The sequence below is a fragment of the Triticum dicoccoides genome, chromosome 4B (genome assembly GCF_002162155.2).
Source record: "Triticum dicoccoides isolate Atlit2015 ecotype Zavitan chromosome 4B, WEW_v2.0, whole genome shotgun sequence".
Classification (NCBI taxonomy): domain Eukaryota; kingdom Viridiplantae; phylum Streptophyta; class Magnoliopsida; order Poales; family Poaceae; genus Triticum; species Triticum dicoccoides.
Genome location: NC_041387.1, coordinates 623,384,452 through 623,405,470, shown reverse-complemented (window position 1 = coordinate 623,405,470; position 21,019 = coordinate 623,384,452).

Below are 21,019 nucleotides of genomic sequence, written 5' to 3'. Positions count from 1 at the left end.
GATCGGGCAGAGCTGCGGTAGAGGCTAACGGCTGGGCCTGTGGGGATGGACCGGCCTGGTTCTCTCTCTCTGTCTCCCTACTTCTCTTCTATTACAGAAATAAAAAAAGGAAGGAGAAAAAGAGAGAAGAGCAAAGGTTAGGAAAGAATTGGGCATAGGATTAAATTTCTCATACTCAGAAAAATGAGTTTAAACCAAGAAAATAGGAGTGGGCATGGATGCAAGATTTAAATTCAAACTCATTTGAAAATCAAATGGGTTTGAACTAGGACTTGATGAAAGGAAGGTCCAAAAATGTTCGGATTTTTGGTGGAGCTCCGGAAAATGATGAAATAATTATTGGCAAGGTTGGAGACCAAACTTGAAGCAGAAAAGGAACGAAATTATTTTGCAAGTGTGTTTTGATGATTTCTGAAATAAAGAAATATTTAATATAGCTCCCTAATATTGGAGGATATGTTATAAAGAGAAGTCACCCTTCCCTCGATTTAAATGGATCGAAGATCCATACGATTTATTTAGATGAGTTTTAAAAATTAAATGGCATGATGGCATGATGACATGATGCAATGCACATGATGTAGAGATGAATGCACGAACCAAACAAAATCACACAACAAAACTTGGAAACCCTGGAAGGCATCTGAAGCTCCGGTCTCGGGGTGTTACACTTGCTCCAGTGGGTCAGTACATGTCCACTAACAGTGCCAAAAGCACGTTCCTGTGTAATACTGGGTTGGTCGTTAAGGCAACCTCGTCCAGACTGCCTCATGATCAAGATATGCAAGCTCAAAACAATGTTGTATTTGCGCTCCAGACACAAGTCCATTCCCTAACAGAGACCCTTTGTGAAACAAGGAGAGACATTGTTCGATGTCGTCAAGATATGCATGGTTTTGAAACCAGACTATCAGACATTTGCTATGTTGCTCGGGAGCCTAGGAGAAATGAAGGCGAAGGTTATTGTGCTCCATCGGACAATACAACATGAAAACATAACAGTCAGGTCAAATGAACTGAGCTTCTGAACTTCTGGTGGTGCATTTATCTACTGACTGTTAACTTTTATGCCAACCTTCCTTTTGTTTTATAGTTGTAATTTGTTTTGGTGCGATACAAAATTTGTTCTTAATGTGCAGCCACCGGCTGAAGAAAATAGCAAGCCATTTTTGTATAGTGTAGGGTGTTCCCTATATTTGCACTGGTGGCGATCTTTGATGCCGAGTGGATGTAATCTGTGCAATCGCCTTAATAGCCTAACGTTAGTTTCGGCCTTATTTATTTCCTAGTCTTATTTTTCCCTGGTTTGATAGTGGTCGCAACAACCATGGGCCATATACGGACTGTGGTAACCTTGACCCTGCTACGGGTCATAGGATCCATGGGTCTCCTATGGGCCGTCGATAAATGGGCCTCCAACAGAGCCGTAGAATCAGTGGGCCTCGGGTCGTCGGATAAATGGGTCTACATGGGCCGTAAACGGGCATAATTGGTATCGTCCCATCATGGTAGCGGGCCATTAACAGGCCGGAGGACAGCAAAGGCTTAATTCTGTCACAGGCATAACGGGTCGTTAATGGGCCGGAATATAGGACGGGCTGGAAACGGCGTAACGGGTTAACAGGCCAGAAACGGGCCGACTCTTGCCACGGGCCGAATTTGGCCCATTAGGGGAACAGACCAGTAATGGGATGGAAGTAATCGACGGCCGGAAAGGAGCCCAAGAACGTATGGGCTGTCAGTATGGGCCGAAAGCTAACATGGGCTGCAAATGGCTCATGTGAATCACAGGACGTTAACGGGTACAAAGAAATTTACTGTTCATTATGGGCTAGAGTCACCGTGGGCCTCTAAAGGGCCTAAAGATACGAAGGCCTCATATGGGCCGAAAGACGTCGTGGGCCATACATGGGCCGAAAGTGAAACGGGCTGGTGTTATATTCGATGGCCCACATGACATTGTTGGGCCGATTTTTATTGGGCCCTAACGGGTCGTGGGTCCACATGAAGACTATGTGGCAGCTGAAGATGAGGCCACTTCCAAGAAGAAAGTGCTCAAAAAGGAATATGGCACAGATGCAGCCACCAAGCCAAGTCTAAACAGGAAGGTCCCTGCCAAGAGGACACCTATGCTGAAAGTCAGAGCATCAACACAAGTACCTGAGAAATCTGATCCCAAATAGGCTGCTGCAGAAGGGAAGAAGAGGAAGGAAAGGGTCAAGAAGACCATGGCCAGAGTTGTTGGACAGCCTTCCATGATGGAAGAGGAAGAGGAAGAAGAGGCTGCTGCTCCAGCACCCAAGGCTCAAAAGCTTATGGGTGATGCTATTAGGTCAGGGGCTGCATCATCAAAGCCCAAAGAAGCCCCCAAAGCTGCCTCCATGCCCAAGACTGCACCTAAGAGGAATACCAGAAGCATACCAGCTGCTGAGAAGAACAAGGCCCCAGTGCCTGAAGTTACTGCTGAAGAAGAAGATGATGAAGAGCAAATCTTGAGAAAGTTGAAGCCAAATATTCCAGACCACAATGATGCTCATCCAGTGGCCGAGAACATGAAGCTGAGGAAGGATGCAGGACTCAGACAGTGGAGGTTGTCTGATCCTTATGCTATCAGGAGAAGGACTGCTGTTGACTACAGGTTCCACAATAAGGAACAACAGGATTTCTATGAGACTGTGCTGCTGGACAAGAAACCTATAGTTTATGACATGATGTGGGTGGACTAGAAATACATGAAGGAGAATGAGGAACACTATCCTGGTGTGTATGACAGTTTCAGTGCTTGTGGAGTTGCAAACTTCGTTGGACAGAAGTTCACACAGTGGAATGATGAGCTCATAATGCAATTCTACTCCACATCACACTTCTATCCAGATGGCAGGATAGTTTGGATGTCTGAAGGTACTAGATACCAATCAACTATTGAAGAATGGGCAAATCTGATCAATGCACCTAAGGAGAATGAAGATGACTTGGATGTCTATGCCAAGAATAAGAAGGAACACAATTCTATGGCACACATGTACAAGGAGATCCCAGATAAAGCTCTTGAAACTCATAAGTTTGGATCTGTACATTATATTTTGTCAGGACTGCCAACCATCAACTAGATCCTCAGGCATACTCTCTTGCCCAAGTCAGGTGACCACAACATGATCAGAGGCCATGCAATAAACTTGCTCCACATATTTGATGTGCCATAGAAGTTCAAGGTCATGAGCCTCATAGTTGAGACTATCAAGAGGACAGCAGCTAACCAAAAGAGAAGCTGTGGGTATGCCCCACAGATCCAGGAGCTGATTAACTCCAAGATGGGCACAGGCACATACTTGTTGGACAAGGATCACATGCCTATCTTTCCAGACTTTGAGGATAACCAAGTGGTTATGAATGAGGATGAACCATCTTCTGTGCATGCTCAAGCAAAGAAGGAGAAGGCAAGGACAGAGAAGGCTACCAAGATGCCAACAATGGAAGAGGCATCTCAGTACTTTTTGAAGAGCAAACAAGACCAACTAGGCTACTTGATTGCATCCACTCTGAGGATTGAGAAGGGGCTGGCCACCTTGACTCAAAACCAGAAGAGCCTGGAGAGGATCATGGAGCAGAAGTTCTATGACTTGGATGTGAAGGTAACTGAGATCCAGTCTGTTGTTGAGCAGCTTCAGGACGATATACAGGAGAGGAAGGGCAAGACAACCACAGATGCATTTGCCGAGAGCTCAGAGATCAGTTGCAGTGCCAGTGACAGACACCAGAGCCACTTCATCTGCACCAGCAACAGCTCCTACAGCTCCAGTGCAACCAGCTCCAGCACCTACACCTTCAGCTCCATCCACATCAACTGAAGTCTTCGTCCAAGGAGCCATCTCTACACCACCACCTGAAGATCAAGCCTGAGAGTCGATTTAGTACTATGCATTTTCTATGAACTTTTTGGTAACTTGTTGCCAAAGGGGGAGAAAAATGTATAGATCATAGGCTTCGAGAGAGAGTGTTGCTTTTTGTTCTCTCTTGCTTTGGTGGTTGAACTTTATTTGCTTGTTTGAGATACCTTAAGTCTGTGTGATACCTGGATGATCATGTGTTTGATCATATGCTACTTTTATGCTTGTTGGATGACATTATCTCATTTATCTCTATATGATCATTCACTTTGCTTGGTGATGAGTGCATGTATTAAATCTTTATTATTTTGAGCGCTCCACCAAGATGTATGTGACATGGAAGAGTAACCCATGAGCCTAACTCCTTGTGCATTTGCAGTCCAAAGCAAATCTTAAACTATGCACAAATTTAGGGGGAGCTCTTGCTTATCACATACTTCTCAAAGTGAAAATGTTTTTCACTCTTATTATTATTTTTCGATGCTTTGATCTATATGTTGTCATCAATTACCAAAAAGGGGGAGATTGAAAGTGCAACTATCCCTAGGTGGTTTTGGTAATTCTAACAACATATAGCTCATTGAGCTAACATCATTCCAAGATGAACATTTCAGGAAAAGCTCAATGAATGGCATGGCATGGATGAGGAAAGTGGATCCCTCAAAATACTAAGGATAAAAGGATTGGCTCAAGCTCAAAACCTCAAGACTCTACATTTTATACTTTAGTGATCCAAGATCACATTGAGTCTATAGGAAAAGCCAATACTATCAAGGAGGGATGAGGTGTTGCTTAATGAGTTTCTTGCTCCATAGTGCTTAGTTATATGCTCAAAAACCCTCAACTACTTTCTCATATCCACATATGACCCAAACCAAAAGTCAAACTCGGCCCCACCGATTCTTTCTATCCGGCGCCACCGAGTTCAGATGTCATAGCCACTGCCACAAACACTAGGCAAATCGATCTCACCGATAGGTATCTCGGTCTCACCGAGATGGGATTGTAATCTCTCTATTTCCCTTCATAACGTTTCGGTACCACCGAGATGAGCGATCGGTCCCACCGAGATTGCAATGTAAACTCTCGGTTTCCTTTTCATAACATTTTGGTCCCACCGGAATGAGCGAACCAGTCCCACCGAGTTTACCTGACCAACTCTCTGGTTAGTTTATTACCAAAATCGGTCTCACCGAGTTTGTGTAATCGGTCTCACCAAGATTACGTTATGCCCTAACCCTAACCATATCGGTCCTACCGAGTTGCATGTCGGTCCCACTGAAAATCCTAACGGTCACTAGGTTTACTAAATCGGTCTGACCGAGTTTGTTAATTCGGTCCCACCGAGATTGGTAAATTGTGTGTAACGGTTAGATTTTGTGTGGAGGCTATATATACCCCTCCACCTCCTCTTCATTCATGGAGAGAGCCATTAGAATGAACCTACACTTCCAACTTACCGTTTCTGAGAGAGAACTACCTACTCATGTGTTGAGGCCAAGATATTCCATTCCTACCATATGAATCTTGATCTCTAGCCTTCCCCAAGTTGCTTTCCACTCAAATCTTCTTTCCACCAAATCCTAATCCTGTGAGAGAGAGTTGAGTGTTGGGGAGACTATCATTTGAAGCACAAGAGCAAGGAGTTCATCATCAACACACCATTTGTTACTTCTTGGAGAGTGGTGTCTCCTAGATTGGCTAGGTGTCACTTGGGAGCCTCCGACAAGATTGTGGAGTTTAACCAAGGAGTTTGTAAGGGCAAGGAGATCACCTACTTCGTGAAGATCTACCGCTAGTGAGGCAAGTCCTTCATGGGCGACGGCTATGGTGGGATAGACAAGGTTGCTTCTTCATGGACCCTTCGTGGGTGGAGCCCTCCGTGGACTCGCGCAACCCTTACCCTTCGTGGGTTGAAGTCTCCATCAACGTGGATGTACGATAGCACCACATATCGGAACCACGACAAAAAACATCCATGTCTCCAATTGCGTTTGAATTCTCCAAACCCTTCCCATTTACATTCTTGCAAGTTGCTTGCTTTACTTTCCACTGCTCATATACTCTTTGCATGCTTGCTTGAATTGTGTGAAGATTGCTTGACTTGTGCTAAGATAGCTAAAATCTGCCAAAGACTAAAATTGAGAGAAGGATATGTTTTTAATTGGTCAAGTAGTCTAATCACCCCCCCCCACTCTAGACATACTTCCGATCCTACAACTTCTACGACAGCACAGGTATGTCTATCTTGATTCTGTCATTAAATTGTCATGGATGTACATGCATGACAAAAAACGCGACCTACTTTGACAAACACGTATCATCACGAAAGTGTTTTTTTTTGTAGTGCTTGGTGTACATGGTGACTCTTGGGGAGTCGAACTCTATGTCCGTCGGGATGACGGCTTCAGCACCATAGACGAGGAAGAAGGGCGTGAAGCTGGTTGACTTGTTCGGAGATGTGCGCAAGCTCCAGAGGACGGCTGACAGCTCATCGAGCCAGTAGCCGGTCGAACGCTCTAGAGGCTCGACCAGTCGGGGCTTGATGCCAGATAGAATGAGGTCGTTTGCTCGCTCAACTTGGCCGTTTGACTGCGGATGGGCAACAGACGCTAAGTCCAGTCGGATGCCTTGCGTCGCGCAGAAATGAGCCAAGGCTCCTTTGGCAAAGTTTGTGCCGTTGTCGGTGATGATGCTATGTGGTATGCCGTACCGAGTGGTGATGTCCATGATGAAAGTCATGGCAGTCGGCCCGTTCAGCTTCTTTATTGGCTTTGCTTCTATCCATTTGGTGAACTTGTCCACAACGACAAGTAGATGAGTCATGCCACCACGGGCCGTCTTGAATGGCCCCACCATATCCAGCCCCCAAACAGCAAAGGGCCAGGCAATGGGGATGGTCTTGAGTGCATAAGCCGGTAGATGTGGCTTAGAGCGGAACTTCTGGCACCCTTGACACTTCTGGACCAATTCCTTGGCCTCTTCTAAAGTAGTCGGCCAGAAAAAACCATGGCGGAAAGCCTTGGCAACAAGTGATCTTGAGGTCGCGTTGTGACCGCATTCACCTTGGTGGATATCCTTGAGGATTGCTTGGCCCTTTTATGGCTCCACGCAACGCTGGTACACACTAGTGAAACTGCACCGCACCAGCTCTCTGTTGACGATGGTGTATGCTGCTGCTCGTCGTTGCACTTGTCGGGCTGATATCTCGGCAGTTCTTTGTTCACCAAAAAGTTGAGGATGGGTTGAGCCCATGATGGTGATGCTATCTCTCTGACTGCCACGACTGCAATTTGTACAAGGGCGGTTGGGCCGGGAGGCGGCGGGTTGGAGGCGACTGCCGCCTGCTGCCTTGAAGAAGTCCCCAGGGCGGCTGCTGCAGTCCTCGGGCCGGGTTCTGAAATCCCCGTGCCGGGTGTGACGGCTGCAGTCCCCGGGCCGCCTGCCGAAATCCCCATGCCGGCTTCTGGGGTCCTCAAGTCGGATCCGACTGCTTCGGGAGGGGCCGACACGAAGATGGAGTCGGACTTTGGTGATGGCTTGACAGACGGCTTGAGGAGGCGCTGCAAGGCGACGCCGGCTGGTATCGCCTGTCGGGTGGAGCTGATCTGTGCCAAGGCATCTGCTTGCTCATTATCATTTCTTGGCACGTGGAGGAACTCGCACCCGTCAAAGTATCCACTAAGTTGCTGCACGAGGAAGCGGTAGCTTACCATGTTCGTGTCCTTGGCGTCCTAGTCGCCTGACAACTGCTGGACCACCAAGTCGGAGTCACCATAGCACAGGATCCGGCGAATGCTGAGTTCCTTGGCTAGCCGGAGCCCGTGTACGAGTGCCTCGTACTCGGCTACGTTGTTGGAGGCGGTAAAATGGACTTGCAACACATATCTGAGCTTGTCTCCTTTGGGAGAGGTGACGACGACGCCGGCTCCCAGACCGATGCGCATTTTTGAACCATCAAAATGCATCCGCCAATGGGTGGAGTCTGGCATTGGCGGCAAGTACTGGGTCTCGGCCCAGTCGACGAGGAAGTTGGCCAGCACTTGTGACTTGATGGCGGTGTGAGGCTGGTAGTAGATGGTGTAAGGGGACAGATCAATAGCCCACTTGGCCACTCGTCCAGAAGCATCTCGGCTTCCAATGATCTCAGCAAGCGGAGCCGTGCAGACGACAGTTATTGGGTGCTCTTGAAAGTAAGGCTTCAGCTTCTTGGCGGCAAAGTGCACACCATAGCACATCTTCTGATAATATGGATAGTTTTGCTTGGAGGCGGACAGTACTTCGCTCAAGTAATATACCGGTCTCTAGACCGGCAATGCTCTTCCCTCCTCTTTGCATTCTACCACTATGACTGTGCTGACAACCCGACTGGTGGCTGCGATGTAGAAGAGCATGGGCTCCTTCTCAGTCGGAGCCGCCAAGATAGGCGGGGTTGTCAACATCTTCTTGAGTTGGAGAAACGCTTCATGTGCCTTGTCGTTCAACTCGAAAAAAGTGGTCTTCTTCATGAGCTCATACAGGGGAAGAGCCTTCTCACCCAGCCGACTGATGAAACGGCTAATTGATGCCAGGCAGCCGGTGAATTTCTGCACGTCCAGTAGTCGGGTGGGCACCTCCATCTTCTGAATGGCCTTGATCTTCACAGGGTTGCACTCTATGCCGCGCTCTGAGACTAGGAAGCCGAGAAGCTGGCCGACTGGTACTCCAAAGACGCATTTCTCTGGGTTGAGCTTGATCTGGAATCGGCGCAGGTTCTCAAAGGTTTCCTTGAGGTCTTCTAGCAGCATGCCACACTTCTCCGTCTTCACCACCACATCATCCACATAGACATGGGTATTTCTGCCGAGTTGCTTGAGGAGACACTTCTGCATGCAACGCTGAAACGTGGCGCCGGTGTTTCGCAAGCTGAACATCATGGTCAGGTAGTAGAAGGCTCCAAATGGTGTGATGAAGGCCGTCTTCAGCCTGTCGGCTGGGTTCAGCTTTATCTGATGGTGCCCTGAGTATGCATCCAAGAAACTCAACAGCTCGCATCCGGCTGTGGAGTCTATCACTTGGTCAATTCTTGGTAGGGCAAAGGGATCTTTGGGGCAGGCTTTGTTGAGGCTGGTATAGTCAATACACATGCACCACTGCTTATTCTTCTTCCACACCAGGACTGGGTTGGCCAGACACTCTGGAAAGAACACTTCCATGATGAATCCGGCTGCCAGAAGCCGTGCTATCTCTTCTCCGACAACTCTTCTCTTCTCTTCCGTCAGGCGGCGCAAGGGTTGCCTGACCGGCTTGGCGTCAGGTCGGACATGTAACTTGTGCTCGGCGAAATCCGTCGGAACACCCGACATGTCTTTGGGAGACCATGCGAAGATGTCCCGATTCTCACGGAGGAAATCGACGAGCTCGCTTTCCTATTTGCTGTCAAGGTTTGCACCTATGACAGCGTGCCTCTCCGGGTGCTCCGGGTCCAAGGGTATATTCCTTGTTCCTTTGCCGGCTTGAACGAGCCCTCAACCTCCGACTCGTTGGGGATGGGTGACATTTCCGGCTTCTTGACTGCCATCGCCACCACCTGGTCAAGGAGCCGCTTCTCAGCTGCAATCACGAGGGACTCGGCCAGCCAGCTGCTATCCGCGGCGCAGGCGGTCGACTTCTTGTAGTCTCCGACTACAGTCAGGATCCCCTTGGTACTTGGCATCTTCATCTTGAGGTAAGCATAGTGGGGGACTGCCATGAACTTGGCCAGGGCAGGTCGGCCAAGCAGCGCATGGTAGGGGCTCTCAAGGTCCACCACTTCAAACCAAACTGGCTCACGACAAAAATGATTCTTGTCTCCGAAGAGGACATTAATTTGGGTCTTGCCAATTGGTGAGCAGGAAAGGCCAGGGACTATGCCATGGAATACAGTCCGACTGGGGAGGAGCTGCTTATGCTTGATTCCCAACTTCTCCATTGTGTCACGGTATAGGATATTGATGCCCCTGCCGCCATCTATCAAGACTCTGGAGAAACGAGCTACCCGCCTCTCTGTTGCAAAGGTAGCATCCAGGACCAGGGCATAGGAACCGGGGGAAGGCATCACTTCCGGGTGGTTGGCCCTACTCCAACTGATGGGCTTCTCGGACCAGTGCATGAATTCTGGAGTATTCGAGGCCACTGCCTACACCTCTTGATGTTGATGTCGTCTGCTGCATCTGTCATCGGCCACGCTAGTGAACACAACATAGGCTCCATGCTCCACAGGATACTCGTCTTGTATGGCGCCGACTGGCCGGGCCGCCGGCTGCTGGGGCGGAGGAGGCGGCGGGCCGGCAGGCGGAGGAGGCAGGAGGCCATCTCCCTTGGCGATCCTGGTGAGCCAATGACACTTCCAAGTGGTGTGGTTGGACGGCTTCGCACCACTATGGAACTTGCAGGGGGCATCACGAGTTTGCTCGTACGAGAAGGCAGGCAACCAATTGGGCTTGCCTCCCTTCTGACGCTTGGGCGCTGGCTGCCCCTCCGGCTGTTGGTCCTCGACTGTCGCCACCTGCCGGCTGGGTGGCTTTTCACTTGTTGTCGCCTGGATGCTGTCACCGACTGGTGTCACCAGCCGGAGACCGAGATGCCTAAGGTGCCACCTTGTCGGACGCGTCAACTAGGATTTCCGCCTTCATGGAGGAGTTGGCCGTGGCGTGCTTGTCAGCGATGATCAACAGCTCGTCGAGGGTCGCAGGCTTGTCGCAGAGAAGTCGGTGCTTGAGGAGGGTGCCTTCTCGGCACCCAACGGTGATGTACTTGATTGCCTGCACCTCATGCACGCCCTCGCAGGAGTTGCGCAGCTCGGCCCAGCGCGTGAGATAGTCGCGAGTCGATTCGCTGGGCCCTTGGATGCACAAGGAGAGCTGTCGGGGCTTGGGAGGCTGCCTGTACGTGATGGTGAAGTTGCGTATGAAGGCTTCGGTGAAATCAACCCAGTTGTTGATGCTGCAGGGCTTTAGGCTGTTAAGCCACGTCCGGGCTGTGCCTTGACGCATGAACGGGACGTACTTCATGGCAACGCACTTGTTGTCGTTCGCTATGCTGACGGCTGTGGAGTAGTCGACCAGCCAGTCCTCTGGCTTCACGGAACCGGTGTACTTGGGCATATCTCTTGGGAGCATGAACCCTTTGGGAAAGGGCTCATCTTGGATTCATGGGCCAAAGCAGGGCGGGCCCAATACATCTTCTTCTTCTAGTGCCAGGGATCGGTTGAGATGATCGACCCGATGGCGAGCGTCATTCTCTCTGACTCCCTCTCGGCGGCCAAGGCAGTCGACGAGTGTCGGGTGCGTGACAGGCGGCGGAGTAGGGTGCCTGGCTCCACGAGGCTGAGGAGGAGGCGGGTCGCCTCGCCGCTCCACCGCTCGAGGGCGGCCGTCTTCGTCTCGCTAGATGGAGAGGCGTGTCCGGCTACGGCTGGCAGCCGGCTCGTTCCCTCTTCTTTCGCGAGCGCCACCAGTCAGCGTCCGGGACGTCGCCCCATGGTCCTGGTGAGGGGCGGTTCATCGTTCCGCTGGGCGGGCACTTCAGCACGGCAGCCGGCTTCGTGTTGTGCGGCGGCCGCGTCTAGGAGCCGCTGGACTCACTCCATCATGTGGCGGCGCTCATATCCGTCGTATTTGTCCAGCTCATCCATCACCGCCTGGGCGGCTTGGATGTTCTCTGCAGGCATGGCGTAAACGGGGCGTTCTTCACCGAACATGCTGGCGATGGTCACGCCACGCTGTCGGATCATGCCGATGCAGCTAGGCCCCTCGGGAGCCGGCGTGCCACCAACGGCTCGATCCTTCTCGCGCCGGTAGGCGTCCGAGAGGCATCGCCTGCTGGCCAGTCGGCTAGCGCTCTCAAGAAGTTGGACGCGGCATGCCTCCAGCATCTCAGCATCTGCGCCCTCTGGGATGGGCGCCGACAGGTCTCGCAGAGCCGCGTCGAGTGGGTCTCGAGCGCGTCCGTCCGAGTGCTTGCCGCTGTTGATGACAAGCACCTCCGTGACGGTGCTCCCACCGCTGTGCTCGCGAGGAGGCGGCTCGTCGTAGACCACCATGTTGGTAGGGAACGCGTCAAACTATGTCGTGTCGGAGCCGACGATCACTAGGTCGGTGGAGCCAACAGACTCTAGGTCCACAACACGCTCGCTAGTGACATGGAGCTGGTCGAGGAGGCTGACGAGGCGGCTCTCGGGGCAACCGGTGCCTGCATCGGAGGCCGGCTCGTCGGAGAGGTGGATCTCACCAACAAGGTCGGCGAGGCAGCTCGACGCGCAGGCGATCTCCGCGCCGTTCAGCGCATCGAGGCTGACGCCATCAGGCGTGCTGGGCTGGCTTTGCTCGCCAGGAAGGAACAAGGTTCCCATCCAGAGCAGGTCTCCGGGAGACGGTGCACCTCGCCCCATGGTGGGCGCCAAATGTCGGGGGTTGGGTGCGACATATGCCAATGGATGGCTTATCATGGTGGGAGCGAGTAGAACTTTGCCGGTGCCTGGAAGCGGGATGAGGCGTAGACACGAATGTCGGCGTACTTTACCCAGGTTCGAGGCTCTCTTAGGAGATAACACCCCTAGTCCTGCTCTGCAGGGTCTCCGCATGATCACTAAGGCACAAGTGATACAAAGGTGCTCCTTGAGCTGTATGCTAGAGGTAGGAGAAGGCAAGGCTAGCTCTCTCCTGCTCTAGGGGAGTGGATAGTTCTAATGGAGTGGGGACCCCTTTGCATGGGTGCCCTGGGGGTTTTATATAGGCCTACCCCCCAGGGGTACAATGGTAATCTGGCCGGGTGCTGGGACTGGCTATTAGTGTCTCCGGCCTCCGGCTTCTCCGCCGACTATTGGGGCCCGCCGCCTGGTGGGCCCCGCCGGCTGGTCTGGTATAGAGCCGACAGGCCGCTCCCGCCGCTGGCGGGTCTGGTCGGTGGCTGCTCACTATAGTCGTGCTGCCTATGACGCAGGCTTGGCCAGCTCAGTGTGGCTACAGTCTCGCCGCCTGGCGGGAGATCGCTGTAGCCACACCTGGTCTCATCAGGTTAATGGTGCACTTGCTTCGGGGGAAGGGACGGCCGCCTACTGGAGGCCGGTGTCGGTGTCAAAACCGGCGGATCTCGGGTAGGGGGTCGGGTCCCGGACTGTGCGTCCAAGGATGATGGTAACAGGAGGCAGGGGACACGATGTTTTACCCAGGTTCGGCCCTCTCGATGGAGGTAATACCCTACTTCCTGCTTGATTGATATTGATGATATGAGTATTACAAGAGTTGATCTGCCACGAGATCGTAGAGGCTAAACCCTAGAGGCTAGCCTATGGTATGATTGTTGTTCTACGGACTAAACCCTCCGGCTTATATAAACACCGGAGGGGGCTAGGGTTACACAGAGTCGGTTACAGAGAAGGAGATCTAACATCCGAATCGCCAAGCTTGCCTTCCACGCAAAGGAGAGTCCCATCCGGACATGGGACGAAGTCTTCAATCTTGTATCTTCATAGTCCAACAGTCCGACCAAGGTATATAGTCTGGCTGTCCGGACACCCCCTAATCCAGGACTCCCTCAGTAGCCCCTGAACCAGGCTTCAATGACGATGAGTCCGGCGCGCAGATTTTCTTTGGCATTGCAAGGCGGGTTCCATCTCCGAATACTTCAAGATAAATACCCAACACAAAGATCGTGTCCGGCTCTGCAAGACAAAATTCACATACCACCGTAGAGAGATAAATATTTCACAAATCAAATCTGCTGACATCGTGGCATCACACCATGGCCGAGCCATCATTCGAGCCGTTTTCTCACAGCCTGCCACCACACATATTGCGAGGTGGTTTCCTCGGCACATCCTGTCGAAGCAGACATCGTGTCCCCTTGTCACGGGATTCTCATTAATAAGGGTACGGGTAACCCAACCGTGTTATTTAACATGGCGCTTGGAAAATAAGCGATTTTAACAGAAAAGTGGGGAGGTGCACAGTTTTCACGGCCTCTATAAAGGGATAAGGATCCCCGAATCTTGCCCACGCCTTCTTCCTCCTTTGCTCATCCATTCTCGCACTCTCGAGCCCCAGCGCCCAATTTCTCACCTTCTCCATAGGATCATTCGCAGCATGTCCGGAGCGGGAGGCAAGTGGATGGCCTCCTCCATCACGGAGGAGGACATTACCAAGCTTCGAGCGGCCGGATACCTGGCCGCAAACATCGCGCATAGGCTGCCAGTGGAGGGACAGATCACCCCCACTCCAAAGTCTCGGGAGAGAGTAGTGTTCCTCTCTCACTTTGTCCGTGGACTAGGATTTCTACTTCACCCATTTGTCCGCGGGCTAATGTTTTACTATGGGCTAGATTTCCATGATCTAGCCCCAAATTTCGTCCTCAACATCTCGGCGTTTATCGTCGTGTGCGAGGCTTTCCTCCGCATCAGGCCCCACTTTGGCCTGTGGCTGCAAACCTTCTGTGTGCAGCCGAAGATCGTGAGCGGCCAACAGGCGGAGTGCGAAGGCGCCATGGTGGGCAGGATGCCCAACGTTACATGGCTTGACAGCTCCTTCGTGGAGACCGTGAAAGGGTGGCAATCAGGGTAGTTCTACATCACCAAGCCACGCAATGCCAATTGGGTGGTGGCCCCCAAATTCCGATCCGGAATCCCTGTGCGGCTCACCTCTTGGGAAAAGAAGGGCCTGGCCTCGGGCGAACCTGTGGAGCTGACCGGACTCAAGACATGCCTCAAAAGTATGAGGGACAAGAAGATCCAGCTTGTCAGCGTGGTCCAGGTCATGCTTGTCTGTCGGATCCTCTCGTGTCAAAGACGGGCATTCAATATGTGGGAGTTCGATCCGGCCGAACACCAGATGCTGCATGAGCTCTTTAACACGACGCATAAGGACGTTTGGAAGGTGCTGTTCAAGACCGGCAAAGTTCCTCCCCCTACTTCCGAGGACCGCGGACTCAGCGCAAAGAGCCTTGCCAATCCGGTAAGTCCTCTGAGTATCACAAGATGTATCTTTCCCAATATGTTCATGGGAGGACTTTAAGTCATCATACTGACAAAACAGGATTACATGGAGACGGCAGAGCGGATCGACTATCCGGCTCCGCTACCTGAAGATCCAGCGACCACACTCCTGACGGAGATGCTGGCTCCGGTGCCTTATAAAGTGCCAGAGAAGAAGGCCGAAAAGAAGGCCACGGGGACCAGGAAGGGTCTCCGGCGCGAGGTTGCACTGGACGCCTCACCCGAGGACGATGAGGCGCACTCCTCCCATGAAGGGGAGGAGAAGAAGAGGAAGGCCATCCCATCCAGGGAGGCCGAACGGTCCGAGAAAGCGGCCGCGGGGACCAGGAAAGGTCTCCGGCGCAGGGCCGTGATAGACTCGCCGTCTGAGGATGCCGAGGCAGTTTCCTCCCATGGAGACGGGGGGAAACATGAACAAATGCCCCCTCCCCGCACTGGGGAGGAGAAGAAAAGGAAAGCCTCCCCACAGGGGGAAGCTAGGACACCGAAGAAGGGAAAGGCATCCCTTCCGGATCACTCCACCACGGCCGCCTACAGCGAGGAGGAGTGGCTGCCCAGGGGCAAGCCCCGGGCGAGGTTGTAAGTATCCGCACTCTGTAATATCTTTCGTGCAACTTTAACTTCAAAGTTTGTAATAACGTTGAACACGTGTATGCAGTCGGGCCGGGTCTAATCTCGGGGTATCCTCTTCGGATAGGTCCTTGAGTGAGTCGGAGATGGATTCACTCCCGACGGCCACCTCCCCACGACCTGCGGATGGCACCGAGGTGTTGTCCCAAAGGATACCAGAGCAGGGGTGATGGTTCTGGAGATGCCCCAAGGCAAAATCCCACACGCCGGGCATATGGGGGGTAAGATCCCCATGGATTATGCGGACGGGAGCCACAACAAGTCTGGCTCCCCACCGGTTACTGTACCGGAGCCTCCACAGGTTCCAGATTCAAGTGGGCAGCCCCTCTCTAAGGAGGGCGAGCCGGTCGTGCCTATGACCTCCGCCCAGCCGGAGGCATCGGATAATTTGCTGGAAACGCTTCGCGACGCTTCCATTGACGAAGAGCACCCTACTCTTATGAGTAAGGTGATTGAGAAGGTCTGGTCCGCCAAAAGCGGATTGACCGAAGCCTGCACCAGCCTCCTAACACGCTTTGAGGTAAGTAATGAAATGTGTGAGAAAATATCACCCGATAGATAGTAGCCCCTGATACTCTGTTTGGTGTTCGGAAAGAAAAGCCAAACGGAGGGTTAATTATTAATCCGCATGAGTCTGACAGTACTTGTCTATGTTAATAAGCAGGCGTTACTGCTGACCGCCGCTGCACGCACAGCTGAGGTCGCCGGGCTCAGGCAGGACCTGAGGCGGGCCGAAGAAGAGCTCGGCCTCGTGAAGAGGCAGCTCGAGGAGAACAAAGGTAAGTGATACCCCGTCCGTGTGTCATGTAGAGGAGAAAAATTGATGATGCTTAACAAAAAACATCATGATTTTTAATAGGGGCTACGACCAAAGTGGCGGCCCTGAAGAAAGCGTTGTCCGAAGCCGAAGCCAAGGCGGCCACAGAGCGCATCGAGCATGAAAAGCAAGATGCTCGGGTGGGGGAGGTACAGCAAGAGCTCCGGGAGTTCGGCAAGAAGTCTGAGTCCTTGGAGCATGACTTCAAGACGCAAGCGTCCGAGCTTGCCAAAGCCCTCGAGAGCGTGAAAGATGCCAAGGCCGAAGCCCAAAAGGCCCTCCAGGAAATCTAGGTGTCCAAGAAGATAGCGGCGAGTAAGGCATTCATTATGCAGACCAAGCATGTGGAGGAGACCTTTCTTTTACTTAACCGAATTTGGAGCTCTCCAGGGGCATTCGCAGATCTGCCACGCAGCATATCGAATGCCACGGAGTTCTACCGCACCGAAGAAGGGAGCTCAACAAAGAAGTTGTTTTGGTCCCAGTATGCCGGAGCCAAACACCTTATGCCATTGAGTGACCAACTGAAGCAATTGGTCGAACTCCACAAGGCGGCCAAACTGGCCATGAAGGGCTTGATAGTCCAGTTGTGGCCTGGTGAGCCTCTTCCCGACAGCTACTTTGGCCTTATAAAGCGAATGGTAAATGCCTGTCCGCGGCTTGAGGTTATCAAGCAATCCATCAGCATTGACGGTGCCCGCCGGGCCTTTGCCCGCGTGAAGATGCATTGGGCCAAGCTGGATGCTGAGAAGCTGGTGAAGGATGGACCCCCAGAGGGTAAGGAGCATTGCTACCCCGAGAAATATTATGATAGCGTTATGAAGGGCACTCGCCTTGTGGCCGATGAATGCACCAAGAACATGATCTTTGAGTGAATGTACTCATGTCGTCTTTGTAATATGAGAACGTGTTTGTTTGCGCTATATAACGCTTTGTTGATTTAAAATATTACCTTCTGTGCGGCCGTTTATGAAATTCTGAAAGTAGGCCAGTCGTCGGCTTCCGGCCCCGTGTAGCTAGTACTGGGGTGTTCGTGGAAAACCCAAACACTCTTTATCCAAGTTTTTGGTCCCTTAAGGAGGTGTTTGGCGCAGCGAACAAGGCAATCAGACTATGTGGTTTTATAACTCTCACTTGGCCATAGAAGTCTATAATTTTAAATTTCTGCGAAGCCCCTAGTATTCGGAAGGCCGAACTGGGGCGCTATACACGCCTAAATCGAACAAGGCCGATTCCTCGCCTTAAGCAGAAAAAATATTTAAGGATTTAGTACCTCTCGAACAGAGACCAGCTCTCGCCGCATCATGACAGTTAGTTTTCAGGTTTCTCTACTGAGGTGCTCGTCTGGAAGAACCGGGACACAATCGCCTTAGTTCGCCCTGCGCTACCTTAGCCGATAAAACAGAACGTAAGGTACCAAAATAAGGGAGCCGGGCTAACCCAACTATTGACCCAAGACATGATTCGGAGCTGATGCATATAATGCTATAAGTTCGGGGTGCCGCACTGTCAAAAGTGTTCGGACTTTTCTTGCCATGTTATGGGGCTCAATAAGAAGCCCCTGGCAAACTAATCGTACCAAGGTGTACGGGTGCAATATTAAATAAATATTCAAGGGAAAATATGAAGATAGTAATAAGAAGCTGATGATGTATACTATTTTCCATTGTTACTTGTATAATACGGCAAGGCGTATGTGTACAATTAATGCGTTAAGCAGAAACAAATAGGAGTATTTGACATGTCCTGTCCAAGGGCAGGCTGCATGCGGGTATGTAAAACAGGTATAACAATCATTGACAGAGACCACCTGGTATTCCCTTGTGTGCAAAGCCTCTTGCCTCCTTGGTGTTCCCTCCTGTGATGAGTCCGATGGTCCGGTTCTCTGAAGGGGCTGCCCGAAAGTAGGGTCCTGAAAGAAAGAAAGAAGAAGAGTATGCGGGCCTCGTGGCGGCTGAACCGCACTGTGGGCTGCATCGTCGACTCGCCTCCACCTATGCCCATGGTATTTTGAGTCCGTAGTTGTGTACGCGTGGCACAAATGCCGCCTGGATGGGGCTGGGGCGGAGGCCGGATTGCTAATCGAGCTCTTGGCGTGCTTGATGATCCTGCTGCAGGGTGCTCCGGACTCGCTTGACGATGTTCGGGGTTGTCATTGCCGAATGGGTTGGCTGTCGAAGAAGGCTGCTTTGTACTTCTGCCGCGAGGGCCGCAGTGTGCTCTTCCGTATGGAGGGAGCGGTTTGTGTTTCCATTGACTGTTATAACCCCGCGAGGTCCTGGCATCTTGAGCTTAAGGTACGCATAGTAAGGTACCGCATTGAATAGAGCGAACGCGGTTTGTCCAAGTAGTGCATGATAGCCACTACGGAAATGGACGATATCGAAGATTAATTCCTCGCTTCGGAAGTTATTCGGAGAGCCGAAGTCCACTTCCAGTATTACTGAGCCCGTACAGCGGGCCTCTACCCCTGGAATTACACCATTAAAGGTGGTTTTGGTGGGTTTGATCCGTGAGGGATCGATGCCCATTTTGCACACTGTGTCCTGATAAAGCAGGTTCAGGCTACTGCCACCGTCCATAAGGACTCGCGTGAGATGGAATCCGTCGATGATTGGGTCAAGGACCAATGCGGCTGAGCCGCCGTGACGGATGCTGGTAGGATGGTCCTGCTACCTCTTGAGCACTGTGTTGGATTTCCCCGAAGAGGAGAGGATGATGCAGTAAAGTAGCGTAAGTATTTCCCTCAGTTTTTGAGAACCAAGGTATCAATCCAGTAGGAGATCACGCACGAGTCCCTCGTACCTACACAAAACGATAGCTACTCGCAACCAACGTGATTAGGGGTTGTCAATCCCTTCACGGTCACTTACGAGGGTGAGATCTGATAGAGATGATAAATAATATTTTTGGTATTTTTGATATAGATATGCAAAGTGAAAAGTAAAAGGCAAAGTAAAAACAAAGCAAGTAATAAAGTAATGGAGATTGATATTATGAGAATAGACCCGGGGGCCATAGATTTCACTAGTGGCTTCTCTCAAGAGCATAAGTATTCTACAGTGGGTGAACAAATTACTGTTGAGCAATTGATAGAAAAGCGAATAATTATGAGATTATCTAGGTATGATCATGTATATAGGCATCACGTCCAAGACAAGTAGATCGAAATGATTCTGCATCTACTACTATTACTCCACTCATCGACCACTATCCAGCATGCATCTAGAGTATTAAGTTAAAAACAGAGTAACGCCTTAAGCAAGATGACATGATGTAGAGGGATAAATTCATGCAATATGATAAAAAATCCATCTTGTTATCCTCGATGGCAACAATACAATATGTGCCTTGCAACCCTTTCTGTCACTGGGTAAGGACACCGCAAGATTGAACCCAAAGCTAAACACTTCTCCCATTGCAAGAACTTCCAATCTAGTTGGCCAAACCAAACAGATAATTCGAAGAGACTTGCAAAGATAACTCAATCATACATAAAAGAATTCAGAGAAGAATCAAATATTGTTCATAGATAAGCTGGATCATAAACCCACAATTCATCAGTCTCAACAAACACACCGCAAAAATAAGATTACATCGAATAGATCTCCACAAGAGAGGGGGAGAACATTGTATTGAGATCCAAAAAGAGAGAAGAAGCCATCTAGCTACTAGCTATGGACCCGAAGGTCTTCAGTAAACTACTCACACTTCATCGGAGAGGCTATGGTGTTGATGTAGAAGCCCTCCATGGTAGATGCCCTCTCCGGCGGAGCTCAGGAACAGGCCCCAAGATGGGATCTCACGGATACAGAAGGTTGCGGTGGTGGAATTAGGTTTTTGGCTCCGTACTTGATCTGACGGGGGTACGTAGTTATATATAGGAGGAAGGAGTATGTCGGTGGAGCAACAGGGGGCCCATGAGGCAGGGGGCGCGCCCAAGGGGGGCGCCCTCCACCCTCGTGACCGCCTCTGGCACTTCTTGGAGTAGGGTCCAAGTCTCCTGGATCACGTTCGGTGAGAAAATCACGTTCCCGAAGGTTTTATTCTGTTTGGACTCCGTTTGATATTCTGTTTCTTCAAAATACTGAAATAGGCAAAAAAAACAGCAATTCTGGGCTGGGCCTCCGGTTAATACATTAGTCCCAATAATAATATAAAAGTGAAAAATAAAGCCCAATATAGTCCAAAATAGTAGATAAAGTAGCATGGAGCAATTAAAAATTATAGATACGTTGGAGACGTATCAAGCATCCCCAAGCTTAATTCCTGCTCGTCCTCGAGTAGGTAAATGATAAAAAAGAATTTTTGATGCGGAGTGATACTTTGGCATAATTTCAATGTAAATCTTCTTAATTTTAGCATGAATATTCAGATCCGAAAGATTCAAGACAAAAGTTCATATTAACATAAAGGTAATAATATTTCAAGCATACAGATTAAAGCAATCATGTCTTCTCAAAATAGCATGGTTAAAGAAAGTTATCCCTACAAAATCATATAGTCTGGCTAAGCTCTATCTTCATCACACAAAGTATTTAATCATGCACAACCCCGATGACGAGCCAAGCAATTGTTTCATACTTTTGAAATCTCAAACTTTTTCAACTTTCACGCAATACATGAGCGTGAGCCATGGACATAGCACTATAGGTGGAATAGAATGGTGGTTGTGGA